Here is a 23,998-nt window from a genome sequence, read left to right as displayed (position 1 = left end):
TTGCCCTCCCTCCTCCAACCCAAGCAGCCAAAGGGTGAATCACCTATAAAGGAACAGCCACCACAGAGGTGCTCCCCTCCCCCACCCCAGGGGTTCCCCTCAAGCCTACTTCAGAGTCCAGGTTCTCCGGTTCTCCAGGTGGGATATTTCCTGGCTCTCACCGCCAGGGGCTCTGATGTCAAAAACCTCAAGTCCTAGCTCATTTCTCTGCTGCCTATTAATTGGGTGTCTCTTGTCAAGGCACCACCTCACAGGGTCTGCCTCCCCAGCTGTTAGGAAGCTCATCTCAGAAGGTGTGCAGACACCCGGGTTCTCGCCCACCTGTCTCCCCCCGCCCTGGGGGCCCTCTCTCCTACCTTAGTGGTGCCCCGCCTTCATGGGGAACAGTCCTGGGCCCCTCAGCCCTTCCCCCTTCCCCAGCTCTGTCTCTCAAGGCAGGAGGAGTGGCCTCTCCATTCTGTCCTAGGCTCCACAGGTCCTGCCTCACTCTTTTCAGCCCCCTCTACCCTTCTGTGCACACTAAAACCCACACACCCCAAATTCATCTCCATCCAGTAAATGCCTCCTCTCAACCATCTCTCCTTTGGCCTTAGTCACCAGCTCCCATCCTAGGCCTGATGCATCAAAGCCTCCCAATCATAGACATTCTCTTCCCCCACCCTGCTTCCTGGACATCGATACCCAGGGCAACCATGGAAACCACGGTTTGAAGACAGCAGAGCAGCCACCAGTCTGGGCCCCCACCCCCACCCCCATGGCTGACTGGATTTGAAATGAGCATGAAAATGTTTTAAGCCACTGAGATTTCAGCAGGGTTTACCTGTTACAGGAGCTAGCATTTCTCTATATAATACAGGCTGAATTTAGATAGTTGAAGAGAAGCGGACAGGACTCTAGTGGTAAAGAAGAAAGGTTATACAAACGCCTGGCTCTAGGATTATTCGTGGCCTGATGACACCAGCTCCATTTATATACTCCTTATCCTCTTCAAAATACTTTAAAATACGTTTTCTCATCTGACACAACCATCATCGTCATCACTTATCATTGGTGTTGTTATAATTAACAGTTTACAAATGAAGAGGCGGACTGAGAGAAGTTAAGGGGTGTCCAAGGTCCCATCGCTAGTAAACGGAGGAGCCAAGATTGGACCACAGGACCCCTGACTCATCGTCCACTGGCAGCTCCCCCGCAGCATCCAGTCTCGCAAAGCCACACTCCGGTGCTACCAGAGACACTCTCGGCTAAAGTACACAAGGGTGCTGGAATCAAGCAAGGAAAGATAGGGAGTCTGGCAGAACTGGTTAAAGGCAGACTGGAGGACTTTATAAACATCAGACTGCGGAGAATAACTTTCATTCAATAGACAATGGGGAACAATAATCAGCCTCCACTTTCAAGTCGCACAGCAGTAATTTTATACCTTTACCTCTGTCTTCAAAGACCTTACTGCACCCTCTCCCCTTGGCTATCAGATGTTGCCAGAGGTCCACTTTACAAAGAAAATAGAAGCTTTTATGAGGGCAAAACTTCCAGCTGCCTAGCTTCTATAGACATACCTGTATCCCCAAATAGCCTTTCCCCTTTCCATACCAAGTGAAAGAGGCATCCCTCCTCTGGTAAAACTACTGACCCTGTGCACATCCCTCTATCCATGGAGGAAACCTTGATCAATCGTTTGTCCTTTCTCTCCCTTCTTCCTTTCTTCTAGCTCTGTTTCTTCAGCCTCTGAACATGCTAGAACCCCTCACATCCTAAAATCATCCCTTCCTCAGGAAGTTCACAGCCCCTTCTCCTCATACGTCATAACTGAGCTCCTTAAGAAGCAGCAGCAGCAAACATGCATCTCCACTTCATCACCCCAGGTCATCTATTCCACCCACTGTAATGAATTATGACACTGAAACAGTTACCTCTAATGATACCTCCTAAGAGCTAGGTTCAATGGACAGACAGCAACATTTCTCTCGACCTTTATATGGGACTTGACAGTGCTGCATTCTTGAAATTCTCCCTGGCCATGATTTCCATGATCCACTCTCTCCTGATCTTCCTCCTCTCTGTCTGCTCCTTCCTGGTTTCCCTTACTGGCTCCTCTTCCTCTGCCTCTCCCCTAAATGTTAGTGTTTCCTAGGATTCCATTTTGATACCTCACCTTACCTTACAAACTCTGTTCTCTCTTTCTGAAATCACCCACAAACACAGCTTCAACTGACAGCTATAGACTGGTGACTTCCAAATTTACATCCCTTCAGTCCAGACCACTCATGTGATCTCTCCACACCCTGGCTACATTTGCCTGCCGGTATCTCCCCATGGATTCCATGGGCGCCTCAAATTCAACACAGCTAAAACCAAACCACTAAGCGTCTTGCTTACCACACTTGTTCCACCTCTTTCTGCACTGATAATGACAGCATTTGTTGAGTATCATATCAGTCTTGGTTCTCCAGGAAAACAGAACCAAGAGGATATGTATATGTATGCATGCGTGTGTGTGTGTGTGTGTGTGTGTGTGTGTGTGTGTGTGTGTGTACACATTCAAATTAAGAGATTTATTTTAAGGAACTGGCTCACATGATTGTAGGGGCTTGCAAGTCTGAAATCGGAAGAGAAGACCAGCAGGCTGGAAATGCAGGCCAAAGTTGATGCGCAGTCTTGGACTTAAACAGGCACTCTGGAGTCAGGGTCCGGCCCTCTCACCTCTACATCCACAGCACTCTACACAATGCCTGACACATAGCAGAAGCTCCATAAATGTTGGCTAATGACCAACTGGGTATAAAACGAAATGCTTTTATTCATTTATTTATTTTTGGCTGCGTTGGGTCTTTACTGCCACGTGCGGGCTTTCTCTAGTTGCAGCGAGCGGGGGCTACTCTTCATTGCGGTGCGCAGGCTTCTCATTGCAGTGGCTTCTCTTTGTTGCGGAGCATGGGCTCTAGGCACGCGGGCTTCAGTAGTTGTGGCATGCAGGCTCAGTAGTTGTGGCACACGGGCTTAGTTGCTCCATGGCATGTGGGATCTTCCCGGACCAGGGCTCAAACCCATGTCCCCTGCATTGGCAGGTGGATTCTTAACCACTGCACCACCAGGAAAGTCCCCGAAATGCTTTTAAATGCGAATGGGACAAAATGATGTAGAAGGCACTGAATTGTGATGAAGAAGAATCAGGAAACTTGAACAAGGGCTGGGCTGTAAGTCAAGACACAGCCCTTCCGGGACATTCACTTGCCAGAATTACCTGACCACTATCCCTACAACCAAATGGAGACTCTCACATTGAAAGTAGTACATCAGTTCCAACTTGAATGTCTCAACAACCCTGTGAAGTTGGTGTGGCCAAGAAAAGGCCACATTTTATGAGTAACCTGAGGCTCAGAAAAACTAAGGGTCATGTCTAGGTTGCTACAGAAAATATCTACAATGAAGGGTCTTAGTTCTTCAGTGACAGGTATAAGGGGACCATAAAAACAACAGAAGGTCAGAACCAAAAAGGACCCACGCAGTTCAAAACTCTTTATCAAAATCTGCAAAAACTAAAAGTATCTTCTACTACTTACAAGGGATACTTTTTATTTTATTATGATTATTATTCAGACACATTTTTGTCTTACTGTACTATAAGTCCATGGTATATATTAGATTATTAGCACTGTCACATATACGTTGTTGTAGTTCTATACTAAATATCTAGAAGCACATACTGCTTTCTGAAGTAACTCCCAGTATGTATTAAATCTGTAGTTCTTTAGGGAGGACTAAGTAGTCTGTACTAACTCCAGGCACCAAAAAAATCCCTGGTTTTTAAATTTATTATTAATAAACATTAGAATTAGTGAAATATTAATAATATACAGTCCAAATATTATATTTGGTGATTTTCTGAAGCCATGGAGTAGTGGAAACTCTCCATTAGCTATTCCTACTGAACATAGCTGATTACCCCCACCTATATTTGCATATATAGTAACTTGACATTTTCAAAACTTATTTATGTACTGTCATTTAAGTATGATAAAACTCTTATAAACCTTTTTAAAAGGTGTTTCAGTCCAGCTGACAGAAAAGAGAGGCAAACGTCTAACGTCATGTAATTGATAAAAGGCAAAAGCAGGACTAGACACCAGGCCTTTCCACCTCCGCCTACCGTTACACTACAAAGCTATGGTGGCTTCCTGGCCATGGAGCTGCCAGACTGTCAGTGATATGAGGCCAGAGGGAGACCACGTCTGACTTGCTCCCAACAGTGTCTAGCACAGTACCTGACACACAGCAGACACATAACAAGTACATTACTGGTGAGCAACTGAATTCATTTTCTTAGAGTTGCTTTAGTCACCTGCATGGTCGATTGGGACATACAGCATTGCCAAATATCTTGGCTTTTAAAATGCTATTGGCATTATCAGGAATAAGCAAAAAGTACTATCTTTTCAAAACTGTATGTGTTGATTCCCAAAGGGATCAGAATTCTGAGCCAGGGCCCCATTTCAGCACAAAAGGTAGCAAGTTGTATGTTTTTCAGCTTCCTAGAAAATTAAGTGTTGGCTTGATGCAGCAAGGGGGAGATTGAAAATAGAGTCTTCTCGTGGGAAAGAAAAAACTGCAAGGTCTCTGGCATAATATAACCATTTGCAAGGCTGGTACAATGGTCCAGCTGTCGCTAACTTACCATGGCAAGAAATGGGCTTGCTAAAGGAGTGTGGATTCACCCAGAAGGACACACATCAACACGACAGAATCTGTGGCACGAAGATGCGGGTCTGAGGCAGGACAAGCCCAGCAACAAGGAACACAGAGGCTTGGGGCAGGAAGAAAAATTCTGGGCATGGCTTCACAGCCTTCCTGTAAAAGCCCACGTGCTCAGCCATGCTAGAGCAAAGGAGAACGAGAAGAAGCTGGCCGCCTTCAGTTTATTATGGTGTTCAAGAGGCCTCCCAACCCGGCAGACTATTCCTTTCCTATGAAGTTCTCACCAGTATCACTTAGAGCTCCATCTTCCCCCAGTTCCTAAACCACACATCCAAACATATGCCTTCCATTGTCATTCTGATTGTCTAGTCACCACCACAGCACTGTATTTCCATTTCTTCAGGGATTTGAGATATCCACTGTGATTCCAAGATTACCTTTAAGGGCTTCCATAAAAGCACTTCTCCATCATACATTCCTTAATACTTCATATTTTACTTACAGAGACAGGTTATCCAAAATAATTAAGGCGTGAGGCATTCTGGATGAGTGAGTCATTTAGATAACTGAACGCTAATCCATTAAGCACCGAAATATTTCTATAGTCTTGCTAAAATAAATGATGCCTTAGTAAACAAAGAATATAAAAAATAGTTCAAAATTCTATCCAACTTTCAAGATCCAGTCTGATTACAAACATTCCCTGAAAGCATCCTCCAACCCCCTCTTGCCACCTCTACCCACCACCAGAAATAACCTCTCTTTTGCTGTGATCCCACATTTTGATTATACCTCCTTTGCAGCTCACTGCATGGTCTGCTTGAGGTTAGAGATTTAAATGCACTTTGTCTAACTTAAAAAAAAAAAAAAAAGTTCCTGGAGACCAGAGACCTTCTTTTTTAATACCAAGGTGCCTAGTTCAAGGCAGGCCTATAAACACTTCACAAACTGAAATACTCTTAGTGATTCAGACGCTGTAAAGGGCACCATAACACAGCAGAGCCTTCAAGGGTTCCCGAGCTCTGGAGGGCAGGAAAGTGTGACATTAGAGAATATGTTAGTACCATTAAAATCCTCTTTGGCCTCTGTCAGTATTTCTCAGCTTTAGAGAAAGTGTTTTTCTACAAGGTAAAAATACTCTAAATTCCTGTTTGTTTGGGGTTTTTTCCTAAAAGGGAATTAGTTAATCTCAACTTGCAAACAGAAAGCTCTGGTGGAGCTGGCATTGCTAAACCTCCACTGGTCTCAAGGTGTGCATTCGAATGGCTGTCTGCAGTTCAGCAGGGAGATGAGACAGCGCATGGAAGGACGTGATAAGTGACAGGAATATAGCCAAGATGCTATGCCATGTTTGACATCCAGTTCACCAGTCTGAAAGCCAGACTCCTCAGTCTGGAAATAAGGAACAGAGCACACGATGGAGCAATTAAAGTTTCAGGCTCAAGGTCCAAAGCAACCACTTCTAGCAGGGTAACAACATTGTTTTCCCAAAGCTTTAGTGTTTGGGCATGACAAAACAGGTGGTAAGTATAGTTTAATATTCCAAACACTCAACTCAAACCCTCCTCACCAGCAACAAAGGATTCTAAGTGGTCAGCCCAGGATGGTGACCTCCAAGTTCCCTCCCCAGCAGCTATTCTCTTGCAGGATTCCTTTTCCTCGTCATGGAAACAAACAGAATTTTCTTCATAAAAATAGGGAGAATGGGGTGGTAGGGTTGCTGGTATCATGATATTAAGTATCTAGGCATGTTCTCAGCCCCTCAGGGGTAATAATTGCTCTTGTCTTTGCCTTGTCATTGAGTAAAGGGTTTTTTAATCCAGTCTCTTCAGAGACAGAACTGCGTCACATAAGCTAATTGTACTGATAACTGAAGCACTAAAACATGCAAGATCAGAACAGAAAGCGTTCTAACTTCAATCGCATTACTTCCTTCTCAACCTTTCTGAACTAACCAAACCATAATTTGACCTATTCCTGCTGAACAGGATAGCAATTATGATTAATTAATGTATTCGGAGACCACAGAGGCAAACAAGACTGTTTCCTCTATGAACGTCCCCAAACTGCTGTACTTTGAATTATTTTGTGGAGAGTTTTTGTCTCTGTCATCACCAGCTGTCTCTTCCTGTTTTCGTCAGGGGGTTTGCCTCTAATGGAGGGTCTCTTAATTCAGTGCATCTGGTATCAGCTAGACCTGGAAAGGCAAGCTATTAAGAGTCACCGGCTAAGGCTCTCTCTCACCAGCCTCACTTCAGACCCCAGCAGTCGGCCTCCAGACCCCGTGTTCTTACCCACTACAGGCACATTTCCCAAACTTGCCTAATTATAAAGGACTACCAGGTGTGTGTGTGGAGGGCGGAGTGTTAAAATGCACATTCTCAGACTCCTGTCCTAGAAATTCTAATTCAGTGGGCCTGGGGTGGAGCCCTGGAATCTGTGTTTTTAACACAGACTCTCAGATGATTTCCATGACCAGGTTTAGAAACACAAATCTATATGCCATCCATGCTGCCCACCTAGAATTGGGATTCCTTCAGAAGCATAATGAACCTGGGCCAAGACCAACTTCTTCCAAAGAGACCTTGCAACCAACAAAGCTTCCAGGTCACTGCTCTGCCAATGCCCTGATCCTCTGCGGCTCCTGCAGGCTGGTCATCACACCTCTTCTCATTGCCAGTACGTCATTCACCGAAGATTTGGCACGCCTTCCTTCTCTCCACCCGACATGTCCCACCACCCTTTTGATGGCTTGGATAACCACATGGATGACCCAAACAACACTCCAGCCTCAGTTACTTGACCTTCTTCACTGAGTTCGCTTCACTTCAGCCACTTATGTCTGTGGCAAAACCCAGGTGCCTGTCATGTCCAGTAATTAATTGCTCCAACTCTGAAATCTTCCACTCACATGTCGCTCTCTAACCACATCCTCCTATTACTCCATCGCTCCAATACATCCACTGCTTGATTTCACCCACACCTCTGGTCCTTTTCTCATCCACGTGCGGCAGAGACCCCCTTACTGCTTGTGTTAATCACTCCCTGCTCAACACCCTCAGTTCCTCTGCTCCACTGTCCTTCCGCTGCTCACCGCCAGCAAAACTCAACCCTGGCTCAGTCCAGCTATATGTCTTCTTTGCTCCTAAACCCAGGCAGCTGAATGCTCCTGGCGCCCTGATCAATCCACGGTCTCCTACCTCAACGGAGCCCTGCATACTGCCGAGAGGTCATGGACGTTGCCCCAAGTTCACTCTTCCTCTTCCTGACCTCAGCTGTATGTCAAATCTCCTTGTTTTTCCTCTGACCTCTTCCCTCTTACTCTTAGAGGACAACCTCACCCTCTATTTCACAAAGATGATGGAAGTCATCAGACTGGCACTTGCTCTTAAGCCATCCCACCAGAAAATGCAACTGTGCCCAGATATTCCATCATAAGGGTTGCCAAGCCCATCCACGCCTGTGCTGGGCCTACTGTTTGCTTGGTTATTTGAAGTAAACTCCCTGGTGATAATCATAACTGAAGTAAGCTGTAACGGTGGTGAATGGGGGAAAAAAACAGCCAGCCTCTCAAAGGATCCCTCTACCCTGAGAATCTTTTTAAGATTGGGAGGAGTTTAAAAAGAAAAAGAAGAAAACAAAACTATCTAACCTACAAGCAGTGAACAAGTTTAAATACAAACATAAAGTTGCATACATCAACAGAATGATTATAAATCCCAAGCCAAATAGTTAATTCCCTGATAATTTTTATAAACTCAAAACCAGAGTCACTGAAACACTACTGTTAGTTATGGTTTCTGTCTTTCACTCTTAACCAAACTCTAGTTTGTTGATGGGGCTAAAAGTCTTTTCCTAACTTTTTTTCCTCCTTATAATATTAATATTGATAGCTAGCATTGACTGTTTTTTGCGTGTAATTATGCTACTCACAATGACCCTGTGAGATAAGAACTATTATTTTTCTCCATTTCCAGCTGAAAAAAACAGACTTAGACATGTTAAGGAATTTGCCCAAGAGCTTGCAGCTAGAAAGTGGCAAAGGTAAAAGTAAAACACAGAGCCCAAACACAAACTCATCTCTGTTCTTTGGCACAGTGGTTATCAACAGAAACTTCCCAGGAAATGCACCACCCTAACCCAAGCATTTTTTTTTTATACTCCAATATATGCTCAGAAACACAAACATGAGGAACCACCCAATATTAATATCACCGCATATTCCACATTCATTCACTCATTCCTACATTCATATCAGAAGGCAGCAATGAATCAAAGGGAAGCAATGAATTCTACAGTCAGATCATACAGATCCAAATTCGAGCTCCGCCACTTTCTTAGCTGCCGTATTTTAAAAATTACTTCTCTAAGCTCAATTTTCTCAAAACCAAAAAACCCCCCAAATGATAATATAATAATGATGGTAATATAATAATATAATGATAATATAATAACCATCACCACCTTAGTAGGTTCTCCCAGAGATTTAGAGATAATGCACGAACACACTTAGCCACGGACCTGGCACATAGTCTCAAGAAAGGTTAGCTGTTATAATAATTCTTATCACTCAGAAGGTACTGGGGACCTGCAGCTGGTGGAGTCTAGGCAGAGCACAGTGCCCAGACTGGACCATAAACAGGCCAAGGCTGTCCCTGCCCTCTTGGTCTTGCAGTCTACTGGAGTAGACAATAAAGAAGGAAACAAACATATGAATGAAATACCTGGAATTTTAGTGAAGTGCTAGCAGGAAATGCACACGTACCGAGAGGGGGACAATGGGGAGGAAGCTACTGTAAAGGGGTGATCAGGGAAGAGGCTCCTCTGAGGCGGGACATTTTTGCTGAGCCCAGATGTTGGAGAAGGACCTTCCACAAGAAGAGTCGGGGGAACAGTGTCGGGCAGAGGGAAGGGCTGTACAGAAGAGGAGAAGAACTTGGCATTGAGAGGACCCGATGATGCTCCCACCTGACAGAGGCGCAGCGAGTGAGAAGCGGAGCAGAGAGGAGACAGAGGCCGGCACCTGAGTAAGTGTGCACGTGGGTCTGAGGGCGGTGGGGAGCCTCGAAGTGGGCAGGGGATGAGCAGGGTGACAGGGACTGGTAGGCTCACTGGCTGCTGGCAGGAGAACGGGTTAGTGAAGGCAGGAGTGGATGCTGGGAGACCCGGTGACAGGCAGGAACAGTCATCCAGCTGAGAGAAGACAGTGGCTGGATTAGGAGGACGGAGGGAAGGGAGGATCTGAAGTACCTGGAAGCCAGGCCGACAGGCCACGCCGACAGACTGGAGGTAGGGTGAGGAATCTGGAAAAATCCAGGTCAACTTTCAGGTCTCTGGTGAAACGATGAATGGACAGTAATGACATTGAGACAGGGAAGGCTCAGGGCAGGGGAAAGCTGCATGAGACAGGAGAGGGGTCAAGAATAAGGAATACAAATTTGGAAGTTTGAGGGGGAGATTGAGCAATCGATTTTGGACACGTGAAGTTTGAGATCACTGTGAGGCTGCCAGGAGAGAGAGAAGAGGGGCGGTAGGTAAAAATGTAAGTCTAGGGCTTCCCTGGTGGCGCAGTGGTTGAGAGTCCGCCTGCTGATGCAGGGGACACGGGTTCGTGCCCCGGTCCGGGAAGATCCCACGTGCCGCGGAGCTGCTGGGCGCATGGGCCATGGCCGCTGAGCCTGTGCTCCGCAACGGGAGAGGCCACAACAGTGAGAGGCCCGCGTACCGCAAAACAAAAAAACAAAAAACAACAAAAAAAATGTAAGTCTAGAACCAAAGAAGGGTCCAGGCGGGAGGTGTTACTGAGGCAGTCATCTGCATCCAGAGGGTAATCAAGCCCTGGGAATGGATGAGATCACTTAGGAAGAGACTATGATGAGAGAAGGGAGGGAGCCAAGCGAGAAAAGAGAAGAAGTAATACCAAATCAGATCGGTAATCTAAAACGAAATGTGGTAATGTAGCCCATACAAAACCACACAGAACTGCCCCGACTATGTGCTTGATAAATGCCCGTGGAACAAAGAAAAATTAATTAACACACTCCCTTTAGGCCTTAAAAGAATAAAATTTTTCATTTAGGATTTTTTCCCCAAGTTCTTATATGTTTGAGGCATAAGAAAAAAGATTTTGAAGGTTTGGATTGTGTTCAAAGGAATTCTTTTCCTTTAGAGCAAAAAGCAAGGATTCTTTTCAAAAACTCACTGAAATTAAAGATTGCCTACTTGAAATATAAGCTTTTAGAAAGCTTACACTCACACTATATTCTCTCTGTAAAAATTCTACCCCAATATACAATTTTTCCCTTCCTTATAATGAAAATGCAATTATATGTTCTACTACAGATGTCATTTCATCCTGAAAGATGAAGCTGGTACTTTCAAATAGTTCGAGAGTCACGTGAGAGTTGTAAAATGCTCAAGAGATCAAGGATTTATTTTTAAATGTTTAAAAAAAAAAAAAAACTTAAGTTACCTGCTAGGCCATCCAAAAACTGATAACCAGGGAATTGAAAAGGATAAAACTGCCAGGAAAATAAGTAAATATAACAGCTACTCCTCAAATGAAAATGCATTAAAGCTGTAATTATATCTCTGGGTATCTGTTGACACAGAAAACTCACCATCCTCTTGAGGCTAATACTATCACTACGAACTACCACACCGAAATCATAGCAGTAAACACAACTGAGATACTTTATACGTTTCAAAGTTTTCCAATGTAACACAAGGTATAATGCATAAGAAGGAGAGCCAGTAACATTTGCCAAAACTGTTCCTTCCCTCAACTGTTCAAGTTAAATCAAGATTGTAATTCTTTTTAAGATCATAAGCCTCACTTTGTAAAATTCTTCTCCTCAGATATGTAAAGGAGAGGACTATCCTGACTTTTAAAGGATTGTTATCCCACTTCATGATACAGCAATCTAAAAGCCTAGGAGGAAAAAAATAAATGGTTCTGATGAACCTACAGGCAGGACAGGAATAAAGATGCAGACATAAAGAATGGATTTGAGAACACGGGGAGGGGGCAGGGTAAGCTGGGACGAAGTGAGAGAGTAGCATGGACATATACACACTACCAAATGTAAAATAGATAGCTAGTGGGAAGCAGCCACATAGCACAGGGAGATCAGCTCAGTGCTGTGTGACCACCTAGAGGGGTGGGATAGGGAGGGTGGGAGGGAGAGGCAAGAGGGAGGGGATATGGGGATACATGTACATGTATAGCTGATTCACTTTGTTATACAGCAGAAACTAACACACCATTGTAAAGCAATTATACTCCAATAAAGATGTTAAAAAATAAATAAATAAATAAAATAAAAGCCTAGGAGGCTACCAGGAAGGTTACATGCATGGATGGGTAATAAGCATTCACTCATTCAACAAATATTGATTAAGCACCAAAATGGGTCAGGTCCTCTCTGGGCCCTGAAGATACACCAGTGAAAAAAGCCTCACACTTCCAGATTAATTAAGGGAAGGAGACAATAAACCAACAAATAAATAGGTATTTGCCAAGTGTGGTAAGTGCCATGAAGAAAAGTAAGGTTGGTTAAGGAGGACAGGGGAATGGGGTGTATCCTCCACAGAGTGGTCAGGGAAAGGCCTTAAAAGGTTACTCTGGAGCAGAGCCTGAGGGAAGAAGAATCACGGTGTTCAGGGAACAGAGTTCCAAGCCGACGCAATAGCAAATGCAAAGGCGAGGAGGCTGGCGCATGCTTGAAGTTTTTAAGGAATAGCAAAAAGATCTGTCTGGCAAGGCTGGAAGTGAAGACACAGAGGTAGCCTTGTAGACCAAAGCAAGGACTTCAGATTTTACTTTAAGATGTGAAGCTGTTGGAGCTCTCTAAGCAAAGGACCTAATCTTTTTAAAAGGCTCAAAAAAGGAACAAGTTCTTATTAAAACAAGACATACCTCTCACAATCTATTTATAAGTGTAAAACAGCAGACAATAAAACAATCTTATGGTAAAGCAGCATTTCTGTAAGAAAAAAAAAATACATATGGGAACAAAAGACTAATGGGATAAATACCAAACTATGGTTTACTATGGTTTGTGGGATGGTGGGTTTTTTCTTATGCTTTTCTTAGGTGTTTTTTTCCCTAGTTTTCTGCCTTAAACATGAGTTATTTTTGTAATTTTTGATGTTATCTTAGAAAAGAAAAAAAACCCACTCCCACATGAGACTGCCCTAGTCTGAAATCTTAGTTAAATATGACAAAAAAAAAAAATGGGGACCATTTTCTCCCCAAATTACCCTGCTTCCCATGCAATGTCTTCCTGTTAGGAAGCATTGTACAAATCAAGCGCCACGCAATGCATCAAGGTCACAAAACCAGCTTGGTTAATATGTTTATCATTACACAGCAGCTCTGCCCTCTACAGCAGCTTTGATACCATCTTTCCAAGGCAGCAACAGAAGGGCCCTTTTCATTAATTTCCTAACACTCTTAGCTACTACTATGCCGCTTCTGGATTTTTCCACTGTATGTCTCTTAGAAACAAATTAAGCCCGAATAAGTTGTTCCAGCTAATGAAGTGCGCTTTTGGCTCTTTCCCCGTGGTTGAGAATTATCCGGCAAAATACCAATTGTTTTAGGACGCATTTTCTCTTAGTTTTGAAATATGCAATACGAAGTTACTGCAAATAAAGAACATTAAGATAACAGCATACAAGAGCATGTATAAATGGAAACTACTGTAATCCTTCTTAAAACTGAGGATGTGTGGAGGTCTCATGAATTAACATACTATACGTCCACATGACACAGATAAAGACGGAAAGGAGTGTGCCCTCCCTCCTCCTCTACACCCCCCTCCCCCCGCCCCACCACATAACATTTTCTCGCAGGGCAAAAGCCCAGGGCAATCACTGCTCAGAAATGCAAACCACGCAACTCAAAATGACTCAAGCTCTCAAAACACTTTCCACCTAAGCTCCTCATCCCACCCACTCCTCAATCACTTCCGACAGGCTTCTCTGAATGGAAATCCCAAACTGGGAAGGTTCAGCAAGCCCCCAAACTCTGCTCACATGCCACCTGCGGCATCCGGGGAGCCAGAGCCCAGCTTCGCTGCCTTCTCGAGGGCAAACACCGGTCCCAGGATGGAGAAGTCTACTGCACCCAGAGTGGCTCGAGTCCCGGCTCAGCTGCCTCCCTGGCCGAGCGGACCAGAGCCTGGGGCTGCCCCCATCCCCGCAGGACGCAGCCGGCCCGAGGGACTTGTAGCAAGCGGCTCTCGGCCGCCCGGCATCTCCGCCCCACGTTGGTCAGGCCGCCCCCCGCGCTCCCCTCCCGGCGCTCGGGCGCACACGCGGTGCTCACAGCCGGCGCACACGGGGACACGCACCCTCACATGGTCCGGCGGGCATCTGCGGACACCCCCACTGCCCCGCCACAACCCCCTCGTTGCAGCCGTGTGGCCCGCGGGGGCTACTCGGACCCCCGGGAGCGGCGGCGGCGGCACCCTCACGCCTCCAGGGTGCCCGAGCCAGCAGCGAGGTCGGGGTGGGGGGGGTTGCTGACAGATGGGGCGGAGGGAGGGGCTTCGGGGGGAAGGGGCGGAGCGTCCCAGCCAAGGGGTGCTGGCGGCTGACAGAAAGACCCGGGGCAGCCGGCGGGAGGGGGTGGCGGACACTGCGGGCAGGGCCGGGGGCCAGGTGTGGTGGGAGGAGCTCGCGCAGACACAGGGGGCTGACAGGAGGAGACACACACACACACACGGGGACTGACAGTCGCGGGGGCACACGGGGCCGGCGGGCCGCGGCGAGCGCTCACCTGGCAGCGGCAGCGGCGGGGGCGCCCGCGGCCGGGCTGCTCTCCCCGCGCTCCGGGCCTCCCTCCCCGGCGGGTGGGCGGCCGGCCGGCCGGCGCAGGCCCCGCGGAGGCGGTGGCGGTGGCGGTGGCGGTGGCGGTTGGCGGTGGCGGCGGCGGCGGCGGCGGCGGCGGCGACGCCGGAGCCGCGGACTACTGGGCGGCGGGGACGCAGCTGCACCAACGGACTCCGGGCCGCTCGGCTCGGCTCGGCCGCACTCGGAGGCGCTCGGTTCCGCTCGGCCCCGCTCGGCTCGGTTGGGGGCGTGGCCCGAGGCCCCCCGCCCAGGTCGCCTCTGGCGCCCGGGGGGGCGGGGCTTTCGTTGCGGGCGCAAGCCCCCTGACGTCGCAGAAGCGGACCTTACCCCGGGCGCATGCGCGAGCGCCGCTCCCGCTTCTCCCCGCTTGGAGGCTGAAGGGGGCGGAGAAGGAGGGGACTGGGGGCGGATGCTGCGGTTCTGGAGGTTCCCGGCTTTTGTACTCCGTATCCTGGTCCTTCTAGAGGACCACCTGAGGAAAGCCACGGCAGGCAGGGCAGGAACCCTGGCCCTTTCCCGGCCCCTCTGCTCCCACTCCCGTGTTTCCCAACGAGCATCGCCTGGGATTTGGTTTTTCTTTTATCCCACTAGCACAGCCCCGCAATTTTTTATCTCTTCTGTTTCTTAACAACAACGACGACTTCCGATGACTGCTTTCTTAACATTAAGTCTTCAGGTACTTGAGAACTTTCAAGCATCAGTTAGCCCCCTCAGGTACAATAATGCTCTTTTTTTCACAGCTTCTGTTGTGGAACCTGTAACGCCTGAGGTGAGGGTGACCCTTTTCTGAGTTTTTGTCACAAGTTCCAGGCACCTTTTTTGTTATGGAGTCCATGTCTGTAGCAAATATGCCCAGAAAGTGGTCCCCACCTTTAGCATCTCTAGTCTGACATACCTAGGTTGAAATCCTGCGTCTGCATTATACTAGCAGATTAATAATTGGCTGAGTGACTTTGGATATGCTATTTAATCTCTCATCCATAAAAGAGCAATGAAAATATCAGTAATGAAGCCAATAGGAATGACTGAAAGGATTAAATAAGAGCAAACGTGCAGCTCTCAGCACAGTGCCTGGTGTTCAATAAACAACACTGACTTTAACTTCAGGTTGCATCATAACCTTCAGATCCTGAAAACCAGTGAACATAAACAAGCGCTGAGCAATATGTCCAACTTGACATGTCCAAAGCTAAACTGTGGAATTTGCCCCTCAACTTGCACCTTTCAAAGTCTTCCACACCTCAGTTAAGGTCAATTCCATCCTTCCAGTGGCTTCCACCAAACCTTTAAGTCATCCTTGACTCCTCTCTTCCTATTATATCCCACATGTAATCCAGTAGCAAAGTCTGTCAGCTCTACTTTTAAAATACCCTCATTTGAGCCCTCATCTTCTCTGTCCTGGAATATTGCAATAACTTCCAAACTGCTCTCCTTGATTCCACTCTGCTCTCATAGAACTTGTTCTCAAGCAGCCAGAGAGATTCTTTTAAATCCTAAGTCAAAACCTATTTCCCTCCTCTAAAGCCTCCAATGGCTTCCCATCTCAGACAGAGCAAAAACCAAAAAATTTTTTTCAAGGGCCTCCAAGATCCTATTTGATCTCCCCCCTCCCCCCCTCCTTACACTCCCCCACCTCTCTAACTGCATCTCTGTCCACTCAACCCCTTAACTACTTTCCAGTCACACTAGCCTCCTTCTTGCTCCTGGAATGTGCAGGCTCACTCCTACCCCAGGACCTTTGCACTGAGTGTTTCTTCCCCCAAGATATCAGAAACACATATGCCCTTAATCCAAATTTCTATTCAGAAGTCACCTTCCCAGAAAGACATTCCCAGAACACTCTCCTAAAACATCAAGTCCCAAGCCCCATCATTCTCTCCCATCATCTTGCTTTACTTTTCCTCGTAGCCCTTATGAGCTCAATAGCATCTGTAATGTTCTGAGAGCAGGAACTTTGTGTTATCCACCTGCAGCATCTGGAATATGGCCTGATGTTCTTAGCTGTTCAATAAATATTTTTTGAATGAGTAAGTATATATACAGTTGACACTTGAACAACACAGGTTTGAACTGCACATGTCATGGATCTTTTTCAATAAAGACATACCACTGTATTACACGATCCATGGTTGGTTGAATCCGGGGATGTGGAAGCAGGGGTACAGAGGGCCAACTATGGGGCTTGAGCATCCATGGATGTTGGTATCTGCAGCAGATCCTGGAAACAACCCCCCACAGATACTGAGGAACAGCTGTATATAGGATATGTTACTCCCGTTTAAAATTTCATTTATTCAACAAACTTTTTCGAGCATCTATTCTGATCCAGCACTGTGGGATACAGAGATAAACAACGCACTCTCCCAACCACTAAGAACTCAGTATTTCAGAGGAGCCAGACATGGAAAGAAAGAATTCTGGAAGAAAATATGTAACACTAGATGTATGTGTCAACTGCTTTCGGAAGCAGAGAGAAGGACATCATTCGTACTACATAGGAGAGCATGGAAAGACTTCCCAGAGGAGGTGACAGTGGGGCAGGGTCTAAAGAGTAGATGAGAAGAGGACACCAGGCAGAGGAAACAGCATGCACTTGATACCAGTATTGGGAGGTATGTGGCAAATAATGTTTATCCAGGGAGGCAAATCATTTTCCTTTAAAAAACATTTTAAACGAATTCAAGGTGATCCGTATAATAATGTCACCTGCACTCACTCACATTCTGAGGAGCTTTCTCAAGCAGAAAAGAAACTGCCAGAAGTATAGTTGATGAAATAGAATTACAACCCGACCTCTATTCTGTAGGACCAGGATCGTGACAGACCCCTTAGCTTAATCAACAGTACATAGTTCATTTCAGAGCGAGGGTCATATCACTCTTTATGAATCCTTATGTTGCCTTTATAAAGTCTGGAGTGAAAGAATCCCGGAGGCAGTTAGTTTAATACAGTATGTAAGTAAGTAGGATTTAAATCCAGAACTCCTGAGTTTGAATCCTGTCTTCCCCACTTACTTGCTGTGTGAGCTTGAGTAAACTGACTTAACCCCCTAATGTTGTGAGAATTGAGTGAGATAATCCACATGTTGCTGTTACCACGGTGTCTGATGCGTGATGAGAACTCAAAAGTTAAAAAGGAAGTCCCATTAGTCTTCTTAAGAAAAGTTCTGAATCCAGTTATGCCAACTTATTGCCTCTCTGCTCTAAATCCACCCTTCCTTGCCTTGCTTTGTGATACTGGAGTTGAATTCTGTCAACATTTCTTTTTTGTCAGTGGCACAGTGTTTGGCTTTGTCAGTAGAGAGTGCTAGAGGGATGCTGCTAGACCAGAGATGAACTCGGATGTCCGCAAAAGCCTCCCAGCTCAAGGCACTGTCTGTCCCCACCCACCACTCTTTTTCCCAGTAAATATGTATTGTGCACCTACTATGTACCTGGCTGTGTGTTAGGTTCTGGGTATGCGGCCTTGAATAAAACCAAAGGCCATCATGGAATTTACAGTCTAGTATGTCAGGCAGATATTGGTCAAATAATCAAAAACATAAATCTTACATGGTGCATGGTACCATGAGACCCAGAAATAGGAGGCTTTGGATCAAAGATGTTTAGGGAAATAGTTGGTGTGAGAGCTAAAGGGGAAAATAGGGGTTAAACTGGATGTATTGGTGTGCTTGGGCTGCCATAACAAAATACCATAGACCAGGTGGCTTAAACAGCAGAAATTAACATTCTCACAATTCTTGAGGCTGGAAGTCCAAGATCAAGCTTCCAGCCAATTCAGTTTTGGTGAAGACTCTCTTCCTGGCTTGCACATGGCTGCTTTCTCACTGTGTCCTCATATGTGTGCATGGGGAGAGAAGAAGAGTAAACTTTCTGGTATCTCTTCTTATAAGGACACTAATCCTATGGGACCAGGGGCTCACTCTCATGACCTCATTTAACTTTAATGACTTCCTTACTCCAAATATAGCCACACTGGAAGTTAGGGCTTCAACATATGAATTTTTGGGGTACACATATGTTTAGTCCATAACACTAGGAAAATACGGGAAAGAAGAGTGCTCCCTGTAGAGGGAACAGCACGTGCATAGGCCCTGTGGCTGTCAAGGGTACATGGTGATTTAAACAAAGAGGGAGAAGGTGCACAGACAATGAGGCAGATAATGGGAGGAGATCAGGCTGGAGAGGCGGACAGTGGCCAGATCATGCAGGGCCTTGAAGGTAGTGGTAATAAGTTGAGTTGTACCCTAAGAGCCCTTCAGTAAAGGTGTAGGGACAACGTGCTGGGTGCAGATCAGAATGGAGGGCTCAAAATGGATGCAGGGAGAAAAATAACGAAGTTGTCCTGAGTGTCCAGATTCAGCCCAGGTTATACAAATGGGCACTGGTTGGCCTGGAGGAGACACTGGCCAGCCAAGCTGCCCAGGACCAGGGAAGAGAACTTGCTTCTGGCCCAGGTGAACAGAGGCCTTGGACTACAGAGTCATCCCCAGTCACATTCTCAGCTTCTCTACAGTCCTGGCTTCTCCCCTCCCCTCTTCTAGCTTCTAGACCCTGTGCCTTATACCACCTCAGTCAGGACAGCCCATATCTGTGGCTGGTTCTGTTTCCCTAGCCCTAGTCTGGCCCAGCCTGCCTTCCTCGTTTTCCCACATTGGACCACAGAACCAAGATTCAACATGCTGCCCTCTAATGTAAGTTGGTGCAGCCACTGTGGAAAACAGTATGGAGGTTCCTCAGAAAACTAAAAATAGAATTACCATATGATCCAGCAATCCCACTCCTGGGCATATAACCAGACAAAACTATAATTCAAAAAGATACATGCACCCCTATGTTCATAGCAGCAGTATTCACAATAGCCAAGACATGGAAACAACCTAAATGTCCATCGACAGACGAATGGATAAAGAAGGTGTGATACGTATATACAATGGAATACTACTCAGTCATAAAAAAAGAACGAAATAAAGCCATTTGCACCAAAATGGATGCAACTAGAGATTTTCGTACTAAGTGGTGTAAGTCAGAAAGAGAAAGACAAATACCGTATCATATCAGGACTTCCCTGGTGGTGCAGTGGTTAAGAATCTGCCTGCCAATTCAGGGGACATGGGTTCAAGCCCTGGTCTGGGAAGATCCCACATGCCACAGAGCAACTAAGCCCATGAGCCAGAACTACTGAGCCTGCGCTCTAGAGCCCACAAGCCACAAATACGGAGCCTGTGTGCCACAACTACTGAAGCCTGCGTGCCTAGAATCCATGCTCGCAACAAGAGAAGTGCACCGCAGTGAAGAGTAGCCCCCCCCCCCCGCAACTAGAGAAAAGCCCACGCACAGCAACGAAGACCCAACACAGCCAAAAATAAATAAATTAATTAATTAAAAAAAAATACATCCAGGGCTTCCCTGGTGGCGCAGTGGTGGAGAGTCCGCCTGCTGATGCAGGGAACATGGGTCTGTGCCCCGGTCCAGGAGGATCCCACAGGCCGCAGAGCGGCTAGGCCCATGAGCCATGGCCACTGAGCCTGCGTGTCCGGAACCTGTGCTCCACAACGGGAGAGACCACAACAGTGAGAGGCCCACGTACCACAAAAAAAAAAAAAAAAAAAAAAGAAAAAAAAAATACATCCAGTCTGATTTTCTATGGCTTTAGAATTTTTACAAATTTTTTTCTTTTTTTAAAGTGGTTGCCCAAAATTAACACTTTGTGGGTTTTTTAAATGTCATAGATACTCTACAGGCCAAATATTGCTAATATATTTGAATCAAACTGATATTTCATAGTAAAATCACAAACCATACATGTTTATTAGAGTTATTGCCAATAAACTCCCAATTAAATAGAAACAAAAGTAATTTGAGTCACAGAAGGAGAAGAGATAGTGGAAAGAAAAAAATATTTGAAGAGATGATAGTTAAGAATGTTTCAAAATTAATGAAAGATATTCATAGGTTCAAGAGGCTCAGCAAATAAATAATACATTGAATACTATATAAAGAAAACCACATCTTAGACACAACATAGTCAAACTACTAAAAGCCAACAACATAGTCAAACTACTTAAAAGTAGGCAGAAGCAAAAGTAAGACATTTCAGAGAAACAACAATTAGAATGACCACATGCTTCTCATCAAAAAGAAGATAGAAGACTAAAATGATATCTTTAAAGTTTACAGGGGGAATAAAACTGCCAACCCAGGAATTTTGTACTCAGTGAAAATAGCTTTCAAAAATTAAATGAAATAGGGATTCCCTGGCGGCGCAGTGGTTGAGAGTCCGCCTGCCGATGCAGGGGACACGGGTTCGTGCCCTGGTCCGGGAAGATCCCACATGCTGCAGAGTGGCTGGGCCCGTGAGCCATGGCCGCTGAGCCTGCGCATCCGGAGCTTGTACCCTGCAATGGGGGAGGCCACAGCAGTGAGAGGCCCGCGTACCGCAAAAAAAAAAAAAAAAAAAAAGAAAAAGGATGGTGTTAACTCTAGAGTTTTTCCATACCTTATATCAGATTGAGAAGTTCTTTCCTATTCCTAGGTTGCTGAGAGGTTTTATTGTGAGTAGATGTTGAATTTTATCAGATGCTTTTTCAGCATCTATTCAGATGATCAAATTATTTTTCCCTTTTATGCTGTTAATGTGGTTGGTAGTTTTTAAATGTTAAACCAATTTGCATTCCTAGCCCCCTGGCTCACGGGCCCAGCCGCTCCGTGGCATGTGGGATCTTAAACTGGGGCACGAACCCGTGTCCCCTGCATCGGCAGGTGGACTCTCATCCACTGTGCCACCAGGGAAGCCCAACACCATCCTTAATGGTAAAATATTGAATATTTTCCTCCCTAAAGTCAGGAACAGAGCAAGGATATCAGCTAATACCACCTCTAGTCAACATTTTACTAGATGTCCTAGCCAGGGCAGTAAGGCAAAAAAGAAAAAGTCATAAAGACAGGAAAGAATAAAATAAAACTATCTTTATTCAAAGATGACATGACTGTGTAGAAAATCCTAAGGAATCTCAAACAAACTTTTAGAACTAAAAAATGACTGTCTTAGTCTGGTTGCTATAACAAAATAGCACTCGGTAGCTTGTAAACAATAGAAATTTATTTCTCACAGTTCTAGAGGCTGGAAGTCTGAGATCAGGGTGCCACCATGGTCAGGTTCTGATGAAGGCTCTCTTCTGGGTTGCAAAATCAATATACCAAAATCAACCTTATTTCTATACTCCAGCAAGAATCAGAAAAGAGTTTTTGAAAAGAATAGTCAAAATAGTTTCGAAATAGCAAAAAAAAAAAAAAAAAAAAACCCAAGTACCTAGGGGTGGATCTTACAAACAACATGTAAGACCTCTATGGCGGAAACCACAAACATTTTAATAGATATTAAAGAATAAATGAATAATGGAGAAAAATACCGTGTTAATTAGGTGAAAAGACCCAATAATGTAAAGCTATCATTCTCTCCAGTTGGTCTATAAAGTCAAAGCAATCCCAGTTGATTTTCATATGGAACACGACAAGATGATTCTAATGTAAAATTTATGTGAAACTGCAGAAAGCCAAGAACAGCTAAGATACTCTTGAAGAAGTACAAGGTGGGAAGATTTACTCTATCAGCTAATAAGACTTATAATAAAGCTCTAATAGTTACAACAGTATGGTATTGGCACAAGAGTAGACAAAAACTAATGGACAGAGAGAGACACCCCCCCACAAAAAAAACCCAGGTTAATAATAAAGATAGCACTGCAGAACAGTGTGGGGTAATGATCTTTTAAACAAATAGTGTTGAGTCAGTTTAATATCCATATGGGAAAAATGACATTGGAACCCTATCTCACACCATACTCAAAAGCCAATTTCTGATGGATTGTGGACCTAAATATGAAAAGTAAAACAATAAACATGGCCTGACACACAGAAGAAACTCAGTAAATGAATGGGTGTATATAGGGGATGCGTTATTCCAATTTAACTTAATTTAGTCAATAAACAAAAAACCAATTTCTGTTGGATTATGGACTTAAATATGTAAGGTAAAACAACACAGATTTAGAAGATAACATACAATAATATTTTCATGACCTCAAGGTAGAAAAGGTTTTCTTAAGCAAGACAGAAAAAGCACTAATCACAAAGGAAAGACTGATAAATTGGACTTTTTTTTTTTACAGTTAAGAGCTTCTTTCATCAAGAAACATTATTAGCAGAGTGAAGAGGGAAGCTACAGAGGAGAAAGATTTGCAATGCATATAACTGACAAAGGGTTTATATCCAGAATATACAAAAAAAAAAAAAAAACCTACTATAAATAACTAATTAAAAGATAGCCCAATAGAAAAGTGGGCAAGAACAGGCTCTTCACTTCACATCAAGAAAATCCAAATGGCCAATAACATGAAAGGTGTTTAGCCTCTTTAGTAATCAAGAAAATGAACCACAGTGAGCAACTACTACAGACCCACCAGATGGCTAAAAGTACAAACTCTGACAGTACCAACAGCTGGTGAGAACTGTTGGTGAATGTACAAGGCGAACTCGTATATATTGCTGGGGCAGACTGTACGTGTATAATCATTTTGGAAAACAGTTTGGCATCATTTTTCAGAATTAAGCATAAGGCATACTTATAACCCAGCAATTCTGCTCCAAAGTGTATACCTAAGAGAAAAACATGCTCAGGTAGAGCAGTAGACACGTACCAAAATGGTCGCAGCAGCATTATTTATAATAGTCCCAAGTTGGAAACAACCCAAATGTCAATTAGTAGTTGACGGCATAAATAAATTATGGTATATTCACCCAATGGAATGCTATATGCTGCACTAAAAGTGAATAAACTACAGCTGCACACAACAACCTGGAAGACTCTGACAAATAATGTGGAGTGAAAGAAGCCAGACAGAAAAGAACACACACTTAATGATGGCCTTTATATAAAACCCATAATCAGACAAAACTAAATATGCCCCTGCCCCCACAGACTTCCTCCACTCCTGTACTTATGAGCTATGAGAAGAGCAGTAACAAAAGACGGATCTGAAAACAAGTTGAGGAATCATTCTTTTGTCCTCAGCCACAGTCAGCCCACTGCTGGAATACCTCCTGTTTGGAGGGGTGATAAGAGAAAATGACTGGGAGGTGAACTGAAGGAAATTATTGACACAGCTCTCTGATGTCGGGGTGGAGAATGATAAAGTCAGGTACCCTTCTGTCAGGGTCCATTGTGATGGCCTCAGTGACATTTTAATAAAGTCACTCAAAGTTAGGGGACCATAATGACAAATTTCTAGTGTGTTAAACCTTCACTGGAAACCTGGAGACCACGATATGGGCTAACAGGTATGGATAGTTTCTGAGGTGCAGGGTGCAATGGGGCCATGCAGCTTTTGCAAGATTCCCGACAACAAATACAATTTAGTTTGGTATACGTGCTTCCAGATTTTTTC

The 23,998-nt window shown here is 44.9% G+C and overlaps 1 protein-coding gene across 4 annotated transcripts in view; it reads right to left on the bottom strand.

Annotated features, from left to right (window-relative positions):
* The window catches only part of ZHX3 (zinc fingers and homeoboxes 3), a 123,564-nt gene extending 108,863 nt beyond the window's left edge, over positions 1-14,701 (bottom strand). For 2 of the 4 annotated variants that reach the window (XM_032605290.1, XM_032605294.1), the window contains exon 1: positions 14,480-14,701. The gene's annotated coding sequence lies outside the window, so the exon portion shown is untranslated. Of the gene's footprint in view, positions 1-14,051; positions 14,175-14,479 lie in introns of those variants that run through there. The other 2 variants (XM_032605292.1, XM_032605295.1) reach the window with 1 other exon arrangement.
* Between the last annotated feature and the right edge of the window lie 9,297 nt (positions 14,702-23,998).

Source organism: Phocoena sinus, chromosome 15 (genome assembly GCF_008692025.1).
Source record: "Phocoena sinus isolate mPhoSin1 chromosome 15, mPhoSin1.pri, whole genome shotgun sequence".
NCBI classification, from domain to species: domain Eukaryota; kingdom Metazoa; phylum Chordata; class Mammalia; order Artiodactyla; family Phocoenidae; genus Phocoena; species Phocoena sinus.
This window is presented reverse-complemented; position numbering and strand designations above follow the sequence as displayed.